The 14,762-nt window shown below is 38.7% G+C and overlaps 1 pseudogene across 1 annotated transcript; it reads right to left on the minus strand.

Annotated features, from left to right (window-relative positions):
* Window positions 1-1,582: 1,582 nt before the first annotated feature.
* LOC307166179 (junctional adhesion molecule-like) lies at window positions 1,583-14,530 on the minus strand (annotated as a pseudogene). The gene is made up of 4 exons: window positions 14,281-14,530; window positions 13,858-14,199; window positions 4,962-5,063; window positions 1,583-1,755 (listed from the first exon to the last, which is right to left on the minus strand). The product of its transcript is annotated as a junctional adhesion molecule-like (transcript).
* Between the last annotated feature and the right edge of the window lie 232 nt (window positions 14,531-14,762).

Raw genomic sequence — 14,762 nt, forward strand, 5'->3', positions numbered from 1 at the left:
AGGCATAAAACAGGATGATGAATTGTAGTAAAGGTAGAACATCAAAGCTCATACCAGCCAAAACATCAAATATAGCAAAAATCTGTTCACTTATTCTCTCAATGAATTTAGCCAACACTGTATAAGAAAACAACAATTAATAAAATAATCAAAATGGTTGATCTGATTTTAAATTAGAGTCATGATAAACAAGTACTGAACTCAGTTCACACACTCATTCATCATTTCCCCTTGAATATAAACATGAATAACACACAAACACTATTCAAAATCATTAACTCACAGGGACAAACAGGTGAAAAGCTTTACATACGGCCGTCAAAACATCAAAACATTAATTTTACACATATTAAAAAAAGTAGACAATGTGAAAGAAATACTAACACTCATTTGCATTTTGAAAGTAAAAGATGTAAATGCCCACAAGTGAATGCACAGATTCACTTTACTGAGGACAGCTCAATAAAGTATGAAATGTAAATGTAATAAATTCCAGATTCCCAGGTCTGGAACAAAGCCTCTCTTGCCCTCCTCCAGGTATGGCAACAACACTGAATAAAAGTCTGAAACGAGGGAACAGCAGCCTCAGCACCCTGGGAAGAAAACAAAGGAAGCAGCACATGAACGGGCAAAGCCCAGACACCGGCAAGGAGTTGTGGACATACTCGGTCTACGTCAGTTGCTGACTCCAGGTGAAGGGGTTATGGGAGGACAGGCATTAGAACGTCATCCAAGTACACGAAGATGAGTTTATTTATCATGTTTCTCAGCACGTCATTGACAAGTGCTTGGAAGACAGCCAGAGCGTTGGTCAGGCTGAAAGGTAAAAACAAATATTCGAAGTGCCCTGTATGTGTCTTAAAATAGTTTTCCACTCGACACCCTCCCTCATCCAGACCAAATGATAACCATTGCATAAACCTTACTTTGTAAAGAATCTAGCCATCTGCAAAACCTCAAAAGCTTAAACATAAGAGGTAGGGGGTACCTGTTCTTAATAGTCATGCATTCCCCAATAGTCAATCCAGAGGTGCAAAGAGCCATACATCTTCACAAAGGAGAATCCAGCACCCGCCGGAGAGGGACAGGGATGGATAATGCCATCTGCCAGAGATTGAGATGACCGCTCAGTCAGGAGCAGACAAAGAGAAAAGACAGGGCTGGTGCAGAGAAGTGCCAGGGGGTGAGGTCGATCCCACAATCATATGACCGATGGGGTAAAAGAGAGGCAGCCCAGGACCTACTGAAGTCCACTTGCAGATTGATGTATATCAGAAACCAGAGACGGATCAATTGTCTCTTCCTGCAACACAGACAAAGTAGAAACAACAGAAAGGGCCTAAACCAAACCATTTGCATGAATGGAAAACCATTTGACAAAAAGAACTTTGAAAAACAAAACTATCTGCCCTGTTAATGTGTAGGTTGTGAAGAGACAACCAGGGATATCTCAATTAAACAGACAGAACACCAGATCCTCTCGGTGATTGCCAAAGGGCGATCAAACTCACTGGGCCAGAAACGTGAGTGATGGTAGTCTTCAAGTGTTCTGCGCTCATCAACTCGGGGTGGAAAACTTGTTTTATTGATGAGGGTCTTTAGAGGGGTCTTCCCATTCATCTCCTCTCTCCTCCTCTTTCTGTTTATTCTCTTGACGGGCACCGGTTAATGACAGAATTCCCCATTCAACTGGTGAGCTCTTGATTTTACTGGACATGATACAGCAAGATGTCCTTGACCACCACAATACATAACCTTTAGACAATCGTCATTGACATAAATCTCATCCTTAACATCCTCCACAAGACCATCCAAGAAGCATGTTTTCAGGGTGTGGAATTCAATGGCATAGTCCATTAAAGTTCTTTTGCCTTGCTGGAGAGCCTCAAGAAGTCTGAAAGCCTCTTTGCCAAAAACAGACCGGTCAAAACCTTGATCATTTCAGTTTTAAAAAGGTGAACATCAGCAACACAGAGATTGAGCATCTCCAGTTGGCGGACCCCCAGTTGCAAGTTCTTCCGGTCAGTAAGGAGATGACAAATGCCACTTTAGATCTTTCCAATGCATAGGTCTGCACATTGACTTAGACAACAAATGACACTGAGTGGGATCACCAGCAAAAACTGGAGGATTATCCACTTGTGCCTCAAGAAGACTGAGAGGATGGTCATCAGTCTGATACAGTGAAGACACCAGTTCATGGTCAGAAAGCTAGAGATGCCTGAGTTGGCCGGAAAGTTCGGTGACCCTTTACACCAAGGCATCCACAGACGAGCATAGCCTAGTTCCTCTTCTTGTCGGCCAAGCAAAACTCCTTGACGTTGACGTTCCACAGAACTGCACAAAGATGACTCTTCCTGTAGGTCCATGTTTGGCCAGAGTGTTCTGTCATGATAATAATAATAAAATTGATCACAAAAGAAAAGGCCCAAAAGCAGAAGAATACTTAACAGTTTTATTTACAAATGCTGGAATAGTCTCTTGGACAAAAACCAACTGGCTCCAGACCAACACAAGTCGTCGATCAGGTCTCAGTTTTAATCAGCCAATAAATATGCTTACAGATGTAGGAATGGAGGATTCAATGACTGAGATGATCAAGAAGGTCAAGACCAAGCAGGCCATAAAACTGGAATTACTAATCAAAGTGGGAAAAGATATCGAACAAAATCCGAATGAACTGACCAAGCAGCTCATGTGAGCAAACAAAAACACTGGCAAAAAAAGAGAGAAAAGACAAGAGAATAAATAGCAAAGAAAACAAGGAAAGAATGAGAAAGAAGCGCAATCAGCTAAGCACAGTGGCCACGAGAAAGAAAGAAAATAAGGAAGGGGAGAGAACGATCAAACCCGAATGACAAAAACTGTCATTGTGAAATACTGTGATCTCATGATGAAACATTCAAACTACTAAACTTTTTTTTCAATTTTAATCAATCTTAAAATGTACACTTTGATTGTTTTTATATTTTGTGCCCATAGCAAACACCATTAGTCTGATAAAAACATGATCTCACATATATCACTTGTTATTGATTGAAGGAATCAGATATTAATACTTACAGAAAATTATATAGAAGAGTTCGAACAGAAGCGCCACTACAAAGTAGAGTATAATCATGACACCTTCAAATCCCACGTAATTCATACTTTTGTTCAAGGCAGATTTAAACAGAACTGGAAGAAATCAAGAAATGAAAAAACAAATATTACTAATTTAAAGCCAACCAAAACATATCACAAGAATTAAAGACACCCTTTTCATCTCACATATGTTGTTTATGTACAGTATTACAGTACATTAGCTGAACTGACAGTCTGATTCTGAGCCTATGACCTTTTTTCTGCTTATATGACCTCTGACATCATCACAAAACATACTGAGAACATTGTAAAAAAAGTATTTTTAAAAGTAAAAAGTATTTCAGTATTTGCGATGAGAGACAACTTTACTGTTTTTTTACTGAATTTGCTTACTTGTTTTAATTTACTCTGTCAAGAACAAGTTATCTTATAATTTACAGAGATTTTTTTTAATTATGTTTAATTATGAAAATAATTATGTTTCTTCCTAATTTTTGTTATAAGTTATGTACATTTGGGTTTTATGTTACATTTTATGTTGTTTAATTAATGCTTATTGCATTATTTTAATCATGTATGTCACCATGATTGTGTTTTGTATTTGTGTGTATGACATGGTGCGCCTTATTCATATTTATACTGTATACCTCTGCTTGTGGAAAACTAATTGCGGTGAACTTTTAATTATCATGTGGTTTTCTGTTTTACCACCTGTATTATTATGGTGGATATCAACATATTATAAAGGTACACAGCATATTTTAGCACTTTAATGGGATGGAAAATTAACATTATCAGTTAATGAACTTTATCCGTTTTTTTTATTACCGTAAATTTGAGTCCTATAAAACCTAAAATATACTGGTGACCACAGCCGCCATTTTTTTTTACCGTAAATTTCACCGTTTTTTTTTGTTTTTTTTAGTGTACAAATATTGAATGCCTAGTAATTGATATTGGAATTTCGCCCAATTTACTGCAAGTTATTATAGCAACTTGTACTGTAAGTTGAATTTACTTCACACTAAACTGCTAAACGTAACTGGGTTAATGCAACAAAATGAATAGACTTGTCAAGTTGGGTCAACAAATTATTTTTACAGTGAAGGAATTTAGAGGCACTTCAAGCATGTTATAGTGTCTAAGTGACTATAAATGACATTTGTAGTGTAATAACTGTAACACATGTAATATATATATTTTTTCATGATCAGCTGGTGTAGTTAAGAGTGATCATAAATTGTCTTAAGTTCCTTAAACACGGAGATTCAGCACTGAACATATGCAGAACCTGTTATACTAAAACTGTCACACACTGTTAATTTACTTTTGGATTTGTTTACCTGAATAAAAAACAGCTGAGAAAACTATATATTCTGTTTCACAACTGTAATTTTGAATAAATGTTTTGATTTTGCCTGTAAAACAGAAAAAGATTAAATAATTAAACACAAATTTCAATAAAACACTTAACACTTTTTAATGGATTTTTTTTTTTTATATAAATTACATTTATCTGGGATAAATCTGGGACTCCAGGATGAGCTTTGAAGAACCTAACAATCCTGGATCATGTCAAATCGTCAACAATGAAATCCAGCTGACTGAGTAATCCACGTACTAGGAACGGACAGGTGGTTATTAAATGTGTTTGTATCGGTCATCTGCGTCAAGCCTCTTGAGTTTATCTAGTCAAGCCAGCGTGTGACAGATGCATGCCAGTTAGAAGTTTTCTTTACAGTACATTTTACATTACTATTTTTAGATTTTACATTGGACTCCAGGTGGTTACAAATACAGTAAAATTGTTCATTGTATCTGCTAAATTGCGAATTATAGCAGATAAGAACACTGCCATGGCATTCACATAGACCTACCTTTACTTTGTGATCTGCAGTAGATTATAAAGCAGAGCAGAAGTGCAGATACGGATGCAGAAATACAGAGAATCAACACCATTATGTGTGAAACAGAGAAACCTGTGAAACACAGACATCAGTTACTGAAAAGAGTTACATTATTGTGAAGGATAGCCTGTATATTGACCTACAAATGTCATTACTGTGATCTTGTAAGCATGAATGTGAATCATGAATAATGGCTCTTTTTTCAAATTTAATACAAGTATGAAAATGAAGTACAACAAAAGGAAATGACAGGAAAACACTCCAGACACGTAGATGCGGCCGCCATCTTGCAACGGTCAGCGTGTCGTCACTCACAGTAAGAATCAATAATGCCACAACATGCACAGCTTCTGGTTGTGAAACCGCCAATATTTAAATTCCAGAAGAATTTATAATTAATATTACATGTTTTTACCATGGTACTTTTAATGTTTTTACTTTTACTATGGTAACTTTTTAATGTCATGTCAGCTGACGCCTTCGTATTGTGTTAGTTTAGCAAAATCATCTGCAGAAATCTATTTCATAGATATTCATACATGCGTCTAACTGCGGAAGCTTAGTCAACTTGTTCTCGAATGTTCACAGACCGCTCCAATATGGCGGACAGCTTACGTATCGATCGCTGCCCATTAAAACGGCCGCTAATGAGGCATCTATGTAAGGAATAATTGACGACAGGCCATTGAATTAATAAAAAAATTTGGCACACCGGAGGGGGATATCGTAGCCACGACGCAAAGCAGTTATTTTTCTAATAATTCAACGGCCTTGAGTCAATTCTTCCACTTATACTATGGTTACCACCACACCTCAAAACATAGTTCAGATTATGTATTTCAAGACATTTGTCAGGCTTTTGTCCATCAGTGGCCAAAATCACCATCAGTGGCCAATTTTTCACAAATCGACAAGCACATCTTAACAGCTAACACATACATTCCCCTCCTCTCCACTCTCGGAGACAGAATCCTCCAAAATTCATCCTTTCCAATCACCCTACTCAACAGACACTCAACTCTCAGTTATTGAAACTCTGAGGCTGACAAAAGCAGTTTACAAATCCTCAGTACTCATCTTGCTAAATTTGTCTGCTGCTTTTGACACAGTTAACCACCAGATCCTTCTGTCAACCCTCAAGACGAAGGGCATCTCAGGAACTGCACTCCAATGGTTCAAGTCTTACCTCTAAGGTAGGTCCTTCAAACTAAAAACTAAAAACACATCTCTTTGACCTAGTTTACACATAACACATTATAGACTTTTATAATTCAATGTTAGGCTGCATAGATTAAGTAAGTCGGAACCGGGAACACTTCCCATAAATCCTGATGTACTCGTTACATCATAAGAAGAATGGCGCTAATATTAGTCTCTCTGTTTATCCCGAGGTTTACCACAGTCCGCAGGATCCAGGCTGTATCCAGATCTGATGAGGGACCTGCGCCTGGACACGACGACACCACAGACCTGAAGTGACCACTAGGCTCTTCCCTGTGAAGGCCTCCCTCCCCTTCCCTCCCCTTCCCTCCCCTTCCCCTTCCCCTTCCCTCCCCTTCCCCTTCCCCTTCCCCTTCCCCTTCCCCTTCCCCTTCATCCTGACTCATGGACGGGTGAGGTGTCTACGTCACGTCGTCTCGCTACTGGGGTGCCTCAGGGCTCAGTGCTTGGACCACTTCTCTTCTCCATCTACATGTCATCACTAGGATCTGTCATTCAGAAACATGTTTTTCCCTATCACTGCTATGCTGATGACACACAACTGTAGATGCTCGCATCTCGGCTTACCTGAAAGACATTTCCTACTGGATGAAGGACCACCACCACCTTCAACTCAACTTTACAAAGACTTGTGGTCTCGACCAACCAAGCACTTCATCACAACTTCTATATTCAGCTAGGTTCGTCAACCATAACTCCATCCAGGACAGCCAGGAACCTTTGAGTTGTGATTGACGATCTGTTAAACTTCACAGACCACATTGCTAGAACTGCCTGGTCCTGCAGATTTACCTTATACAACATTAGGCCCATCCTATCGGAGCATGCTACACAACTCCTTGTCCAAGCTCTTGTTCTATCCAGACTCGGGCTATTGCTCTCTTGCCTTCCAGCATCAACTGTCAAAACTCTGCAACTGATCCAGAATGCTATTGCAAGAGTGATCTTTAACGAGCAGAATAGTTTAATTTTTACATTTTAATATTTGTCCTTCGTACCTGATGCACTTTTGTCTCTGTTCACAAGAATGAGAGGTACTGTACACTCTTAAATAATAAGCTTCCCAAGAGAGGGGTTTCAGAGCGATGCCATAGAAATAACCATTTTTGGTTCACCAAAGAAGATTATAGTGAACAGTTCTTAAAAGAACAATTTGTTTGTCTTAGCGTGAAGAACATGTTAAAAATTCAAAGAACCCTTTTCCACTACAACACTTTGTGCAATGGAAAGATTCCATGGATGTTAAAAATTATTTATGGAACCATAGATACCTTTTTTGTGTGACATTTTTTGAGTGTAGATTACACATAAATAATATCATTAAAATTCTGAATGACAATAAAGTACTTTACTTCTGTCATACAGAAGTGTAGTCTTTGGTGATGTGGACAAGCGGTCAGTCTGTGGAAACGGCGAGAGCGTGCAAGTGTTTTTTTCTTAATATCCAGTTCTCCTGTTGTTCAGTTTACTATTTGAGTCAAGGTAAGGCTATTTTCGATTCTCTGCTTATTTTTAATTTTTACCTTCACATAAATCTGTATTCTATTTATACGCGTTCCTACTTTAAATAACAGCCGCGTCTGAAAAGAATTGCAGTTTGAATTTTATTACACTTAAGTCCAACAGCTAGTTTCGATTCCTCCCATTTTCGGATTATTTGCGTTTGCTGTGCTAATTGCTGGGCCGAGACAGCTGTCCTCACTCAGCGGTGAAAGCATTATATCTATGTAGTTTGCGCGATGTCGCGGAAGCGTCAGCAGAAGCGTTCAGCTCTCGTGTTCAGCCTGACTCGGGTAAAGCCTGACTCGGGTAAAGACCAACTCGGGTAAAGACCATCGACTCTACCTGTGCGACTCCACTGAGCAAGGACACCAGGAAGGCACTTAAGTATCTTCTTCTCCCTTTCCTTTCATACTTTTATCTTATTTACCCTTACTCAACATGTGCTTTCAATACATTCCTGTTGTCTCTCGACAACGCTCTTTCATCACGTGCAGGAGGCAGTGCAATACTGCTAATCTGCATCCCATTCTCTCATCCTCACACACACCTCTCTCTCTTTCTGTGGGTCTATGGAATTGTCAGTCAGCAGTTAATAAAGCTGACTTTATCCCAGCCTTTGCATCTCAATCTACTCTTAATATCTTGGGCTTGACTGAGACCTGGATTCGTCCAGGAGACCTGGATTCGTCCAGAAGACTCAGCAACACCTGCTGCTCTTTCTAACAACTTCTCTTTCTCTCACACCGCTCGCCAGTCTGGGAGTCTGACTCGCCAGTCTGGGGGTACAGGGCTTCTCATTTCTAACAATTGGATATACTCAGCGCTCTCTTCTCTAAGCAATAACAACTCATTTGAATATCATGCTATTACACTTACAACTCCCAAAAAGATCTGTATTGTAGTAATAAATCGCTCCCCAGGTCAACTGGGAAGCTTTGTAGAGGAGCTGGATGTGCTGCTGTCCTCTTTCCCTGAGGACGGCATCCCACTTGTAGTCTTTGGTGATTTCAACATTCATCTCGAGAAGCCGCATGCAACAGACTTCAACTCTCTACTAGCCTCTTTCGATCTCAAATGACTCATCACCACAGGTACTCACAAATCAGGCAACCAACTGGACCTGGTTTACACAAGAAACTGCATCACAGACAACATTCTGGCGAGACCTCTCCATGTTTCAGAACTTCCTACCCGTGCACCACCAACCCCCCTACCAGTCACTTTCAGACAAAACCTGCGCTCACTTTCTCCCTCCCATCTCTCCTCTGCTGTGTCATCTTCTCTTCCCTCACCCTCACAATTCTCATCTCTGGATGTGAATACTGCAACGGATACCTTATGCTCCATTCTAACTTCTTCTCTAGACAATATCTGCCCTCTCTCCTCCAGGCCTGCACGCGCTACTCACTCTAACCCCTGGTTTTCTGAGGTTCTTCGTGAACACCGGACCGAACTCAGGGTAGCGGAGAGGAAATGGCGCAAATCAAAAGACACATCTGACCTGAGTATGTATCAATCTCTCCTCTCTTCCTTTTCTGTTGATGTTCATGCTGCAAAATCTTCATATTTCCACAACAAGATCAACAGCTCCTCCAACACACGATCACTCTTCAAGACATTCAACTCTCTCCTCTGTCCACCTCCACCACCACCCGCCTCCTCTTTAACGGCTGATGATTTTGCTAACTTCTTCACCAACAAAACAACAACTATCAGCAGTCAGTCCTCAGCGCCACACACACAAGTTCAAGTTCAAGGCATTGACACTTACATATCTATCACAGGCTCAGCTCCCTCCTACTTTCACTCACTCTTACGAGCCTACATACCTACCAGAAGCCTACGATCGGTCAACGAGCGACGTCTCGTGGTTCCATCACAGAGAGCCACAAAATCACTTTCCAGAACATTCTCATTCACAGTTCCATGCTGGTGGAATGCTCTCCCCACCCTCATCCGGAATGCAGAATCCCTGACAACATTCAAAAGACAACTGAAAACTCATCTCTTCCGTGAGCACCTAACCTAAAAAAAAAAAAAAAAAAAAAAAAAAAAAAATTCCTTTTCCTTTTATCCTCCCTTATCGGGCTTATGCTACTCTGAACAATGCCTGAAGTTCGTATTTTGAGCACTTCTTGCGTTGTTTTTGCCTCTTCGCAATGACTCGCTTAATTTAGTCCTAATTTGTAAGTCGCAAGCGTCTGCTAAATGACTAAATGTAAATACAAAACCGTTCCTTAATTCCCAGTTATGTTCAGGTAGCCCAGTGGAAAATAACACTATATGGAAATAATATTTGTAACTTAATGAAACTCACTCTAAATCTGGATATGGATATTTATTATTTAACAAAATTGGTCTAGAATATATCTCTTAGTTACCCAGTCTCTCCAATATCACCGTTGCATTGGCTGAATGTCTCCCAGCAAACACTTGACACATGTAAACTCCTTTGTCCTCAGTTCTGACACTCTTCAGTCTGAGAGAGAAGTTTCCTTTGGGGATTTCATCAGTGAAGAACTCAAGTCTCCTGAAGAAATCACTTTATGACATATTTAATTAAGGCTTTTATTATAAACATTGCTCAATTGCCATTGGAAATCTCACCTTAATGTTTGCTCACTCAGTGTATTTGTGTTTTTTATTGGGATACTTTTTATAATTGCACAAGATAGCTTGTTTTTTATATATTTTATAATGTAATAATCAGTTAATCTCCAAATTAAAGTAGAAACAACATACAGACAGTATATTATAAATAATTGTTTAATGGCGGCCAGTATCATTGATACCAATACTGCTACTGATGTTGTCATGGGCTGCATTCCAGTCCAAAATTGTCATGCCCCTCATTCACTCGGGTGTACGTCATTGCTTACGTTGCATGAGTGCCCACTACTGGCGGAAACTGCAATGGGCTGAACTGGAATGTCCTAAGCCCTTGATCACTTGGAATCTGCTATGGAGTTGATTTAATATTTACATTATTTTTTCCCTTTAATAATTTGTTTAATGCAGCATCCAAATGTATATGTGTGTTTGGGTTGTTTTAAATAAATAAAAAATATATAAAATATATATAATTAATATATCATAGAGTTGTTTGTTGTGCCGGATGATTTGACAAGATATGTGGTGACGTCACAATCGTACTGCATTGTGGGACATATAGGTGCCTGAAGTGTAGGCTACATATGAAGTAGACTCGCTCCCTCTGTCAAAATCGAGGGAACGAGGGTCTGTCCATATAAACTTCCCTCGTCCACTTCACGAAGTGGAATGCACTTCAAAATGGCGGCAGGGATTCCCTCGAGGGGAAGTGCTTAGGGAAGTTCGCAAGGGCGTGTCTAAAAGTGGACTGGAACGCAGCCCTGATTCCTGTCTTGTGTTCCCCTTATCTTGTGTGGACTTATGTTATTTCCTGTTCTGTGCCATATTTTGTAGTTCTTTGTAGTTTTACTTGATTAGGCTAGTTCATGATTGATCCCAGGTGTGTCATGATTGTTCCCAGGTGTGTCTCTCAAGACAAGGGGAACACAAGACAGGAATCATGACAGATGTCTTTTTTTTATTTAAAACATTAACTATCGGCATTCAACACTAATTGAAAGCTACCAATTCTAACATTTATTAGACTCCAAAAAATATAACAACTTTTAATTTAAGTGAACTTGAACAATCTTCATATAAGCCCATAATAAATGTCATATTTACCTGTGCCCTTCCTATCTGTCTAACATGGGAAATACACAGAAATCGAATAAAGTTATTAAACACTTTACAGTCTTCACTGCATAAATTATAAATTAAATAGCCTAGATTAATCCTTATTAAAGCTACATGCGTTCTGTAGTCAAGAGCAGTGAGTCGTTTTCTGTTACATGTTCTTTGATTCTGCTGTCATTCCTCTTACCCAGTGTGCATTCCTGTTACTGTTTATTCCTGTTAGTAAATTGTATTTTTCCTCAAATACCATAATAACGTAGTAAACACATGCACACACATATTGACACACATTCATGTTACCCAGTGTTCATTCCTGTTATTAAATTGTATTTTTCTTTTAAAAAATAAAAGTTAAACCACTGTTTTTATCAGTTTTGTTTGGTCCATCATTTATGCTAGATCACATTAATATATAGACATTCACAATTCAATACAGTAATTCTACAGCAGCCTAAATTACTGTAATGCGATAGACACTAACTGTAATTTCACAGTTAAATACAGTAATTCTACAGCAGCTTAAAGGTGCCATGTGTAAGAATTGAGGTAAAAATATCCAAAAAATGAGCTACACGCATCAAAAGAATGAGAAGAAATAAGGGCGATGATGTCATTAAAACAAGTAATAAAAACTCAGTGAGTGTTTTAGCGCAATTTTTTCACATCATGGGATCACAACACTAAGAGATAGTAAATCTTTTCCTGGATTTTTTTTGTGCGTTCCCGAGATTAGACCTTCCTTAACATAATGCCGAAAACCCGAAGTCTCTAGGTGGTCTGGTTGAGGAGTAGATAGAAGTGCAAGATTGGTGCGCACAGACGCACAGAACAGAAATCATGAGTTAACAATCGCAATTTTGTCCGGTGGAAAATTGCGCTAAAAATGACAAGTTATAGTGCTGCAGAGATATCAACCTGAATTAGCATTAGCATTACTAGCCACGGCCCGACAGGTGTCGTAATACCAGTTTCGGCCATGGGAGGCGGTATGCGGGCAACATAACCACCAGTCAATCATGCAATACACGAATAACTCGCACGGCTTGTGGGCGTACTTGAACCTGATGTCAATCGTGTGGAAAGTACTGCCCACTACTACATTCAAATAAAATCTGATAAAAAAAGGAACAGAACCAGAATAAACATTGGCACTGCTTTCCATCGCTGGAGACAACTAATGGACATGAAAGAAATGAGGTTCGACTCCGAACTTGCAACATTTCTTTTGGATTGGTAAGTAAGATGCTGTTAGTATTTCGTTAGAAGTTTGTTTTATATGTTTGTGTAGTTTTTTCGGGAAGTTATAACATAGAAATGTATCGAAGGCTGTTCGATAAACGTATAACGTATATAGCTCTTTTTTTCTTGCCAACTACGTGACCTATATTATGTTTATTAAATGGCTTTCCTGAGGTAAATCTGACATAATTGTTCTCCAACTGTGTTATTGACCTCTTCACGCTGATAAAAAACACTGATTGGGGAATTTATGTATGATTTATGTATGAGGAATACTTTTTGGTAAGTTGTAGCCTACTGTATCTTTCAACAGTGTTCGTGTTTTTTTACTATTAGTAGAGATGATCGGTTCACGTGCGCTAGGGATCTGTCGTGTAACATTTACAAGCGCCAAAACGGTATTTATTGTTTGAATTGCGTAATAAAATTGGCAGAATCTGAGAGCTGAGATTTTTTTATATCATAAGTAACCTGCTCTGTCTAGTCTGTCGGTATCCGTGTCCTCTTTGCTTTGCGATTTTTCTGTGCGTGACAAAATGTATGTGTGGCGTGAGAGCGTGTGAAAAGTGTCAATTGCGTGTCTCACGGTGAATGCGTGAGAGTTGGCAGCTCTGGTTACGTTGGCGCTAGCTTGGTCAACATCATGCTGTCTGCCAAATTAATGCAATTCAAACTAACAATAAAAATGTAATATGAACAAAACGAATATGAACATATTCACTGGTAAAGGTGAAGGAGAGTAGCTTGAAGATGTCATATTCATACTCTAGAGTAGACCAACTCACTTTCTGGAGGTATACTGCCCCCATCTGGTATGGAATGTGGAGTATGAATTTTTTTTTTTTTACACAAGGCACCTTTAATGCTAAATCACAGTAATATGACGGCATAACTACTGTGAAGTCACAGTATACAGCTGTCATTTCACAATTATTTACTGTAAAAATTATACAGTAACTTACTGTAAATTTAGTCAAATAATTAACAGTTCTAATAGAGAAATATTTAGTAATAATGTGCAATAAAGAACATTCATTCTGTTTTCTGTTATACACTTTATAATGAGTATATGCTGTAAATACTGTGTAAAGAAAATAAATAGTTTGCACAAAAAGTAAAAACATTCATTTGCAAGATAGCTCCTGCCTTATTTATTTGCCATGTTTTGTTGACTCACCCAGTTGCTCCAGTACTACAGTTGCATTGGCTGAAAGTACTCCAGCAAACACTTGACATATGTAAACTCCTTTGTCCTCAGTTCTGACACTCTTCAGTCTGAGAGAGAAGTTTCCTTTGGGGATTTCATCAGTGAAGAACTCAACTCTGTCTCTGTATTGTTCATCTGATGAATCTGGTAAAGCCTCATTGTTTTGATAGAGCAGAACCATGAATCTCTACATCTTCATCCGTTTTCTTCCATGAAACCTCTTCAATGTGTTCAGGTTTGATGTGAGAGTCTACAGAGCAGTTCAGAGTGACGTCCTCACCATCATATGGAATTCTGATACTAGCAAACACTCTGAAAGAACAGTAAAATATTACAGTATAAATCTCTGTGTATTATTTAGATTTTTTTTTTTTTAATTGAGTTAACACTCACCAACATCTTTTATTTGAACCACAGTCTCTCCAGAATCCTGCCGACTGTAAACTTTACATGTGTAATTTCCCTCATCTTTAGCTGTCAGATTGTCCAGACGGAGGGAGAAGTTTCCATGTTGAATCTGATCAGTAAAGAAATGAGCTCTATCATGATAATCCTGCTGCTGTTCCTCTGCTCGACTCTCACCATCTAGATACAGAAAGAGAGAGAGAGAGATTAAAAACCAGACACTGCCGACATCACACATGTATATGTGACGAGTAAAACAGGAGAGATTCATCTAAAGTTGCTTGTATTTACTGATTATAATACATGATCACACATGTATTGATTTATTTTATTTATTTTCACATGTATCACATGTATTGATTGGAGGAACATGTGGCTGGACACATGATACTTTTCCTTCACTATCATTCAAATACATTTAAAACAAAACATAAATTAAAAGTCCATAAAGACAAACTCATGTCAAGCAT

This window comes from Squalius cephalus, assembly GCF_949319135.1.
Source record: "Squalius cephalus genome assembly, chromosome: 1".
Classification (NCBI taxonomy): Eukaryota; Metazoa; Chordata; class Actinopteri; order Cypriniformes; family Leuciscidae; genus Squalius; species Squalius cephalus.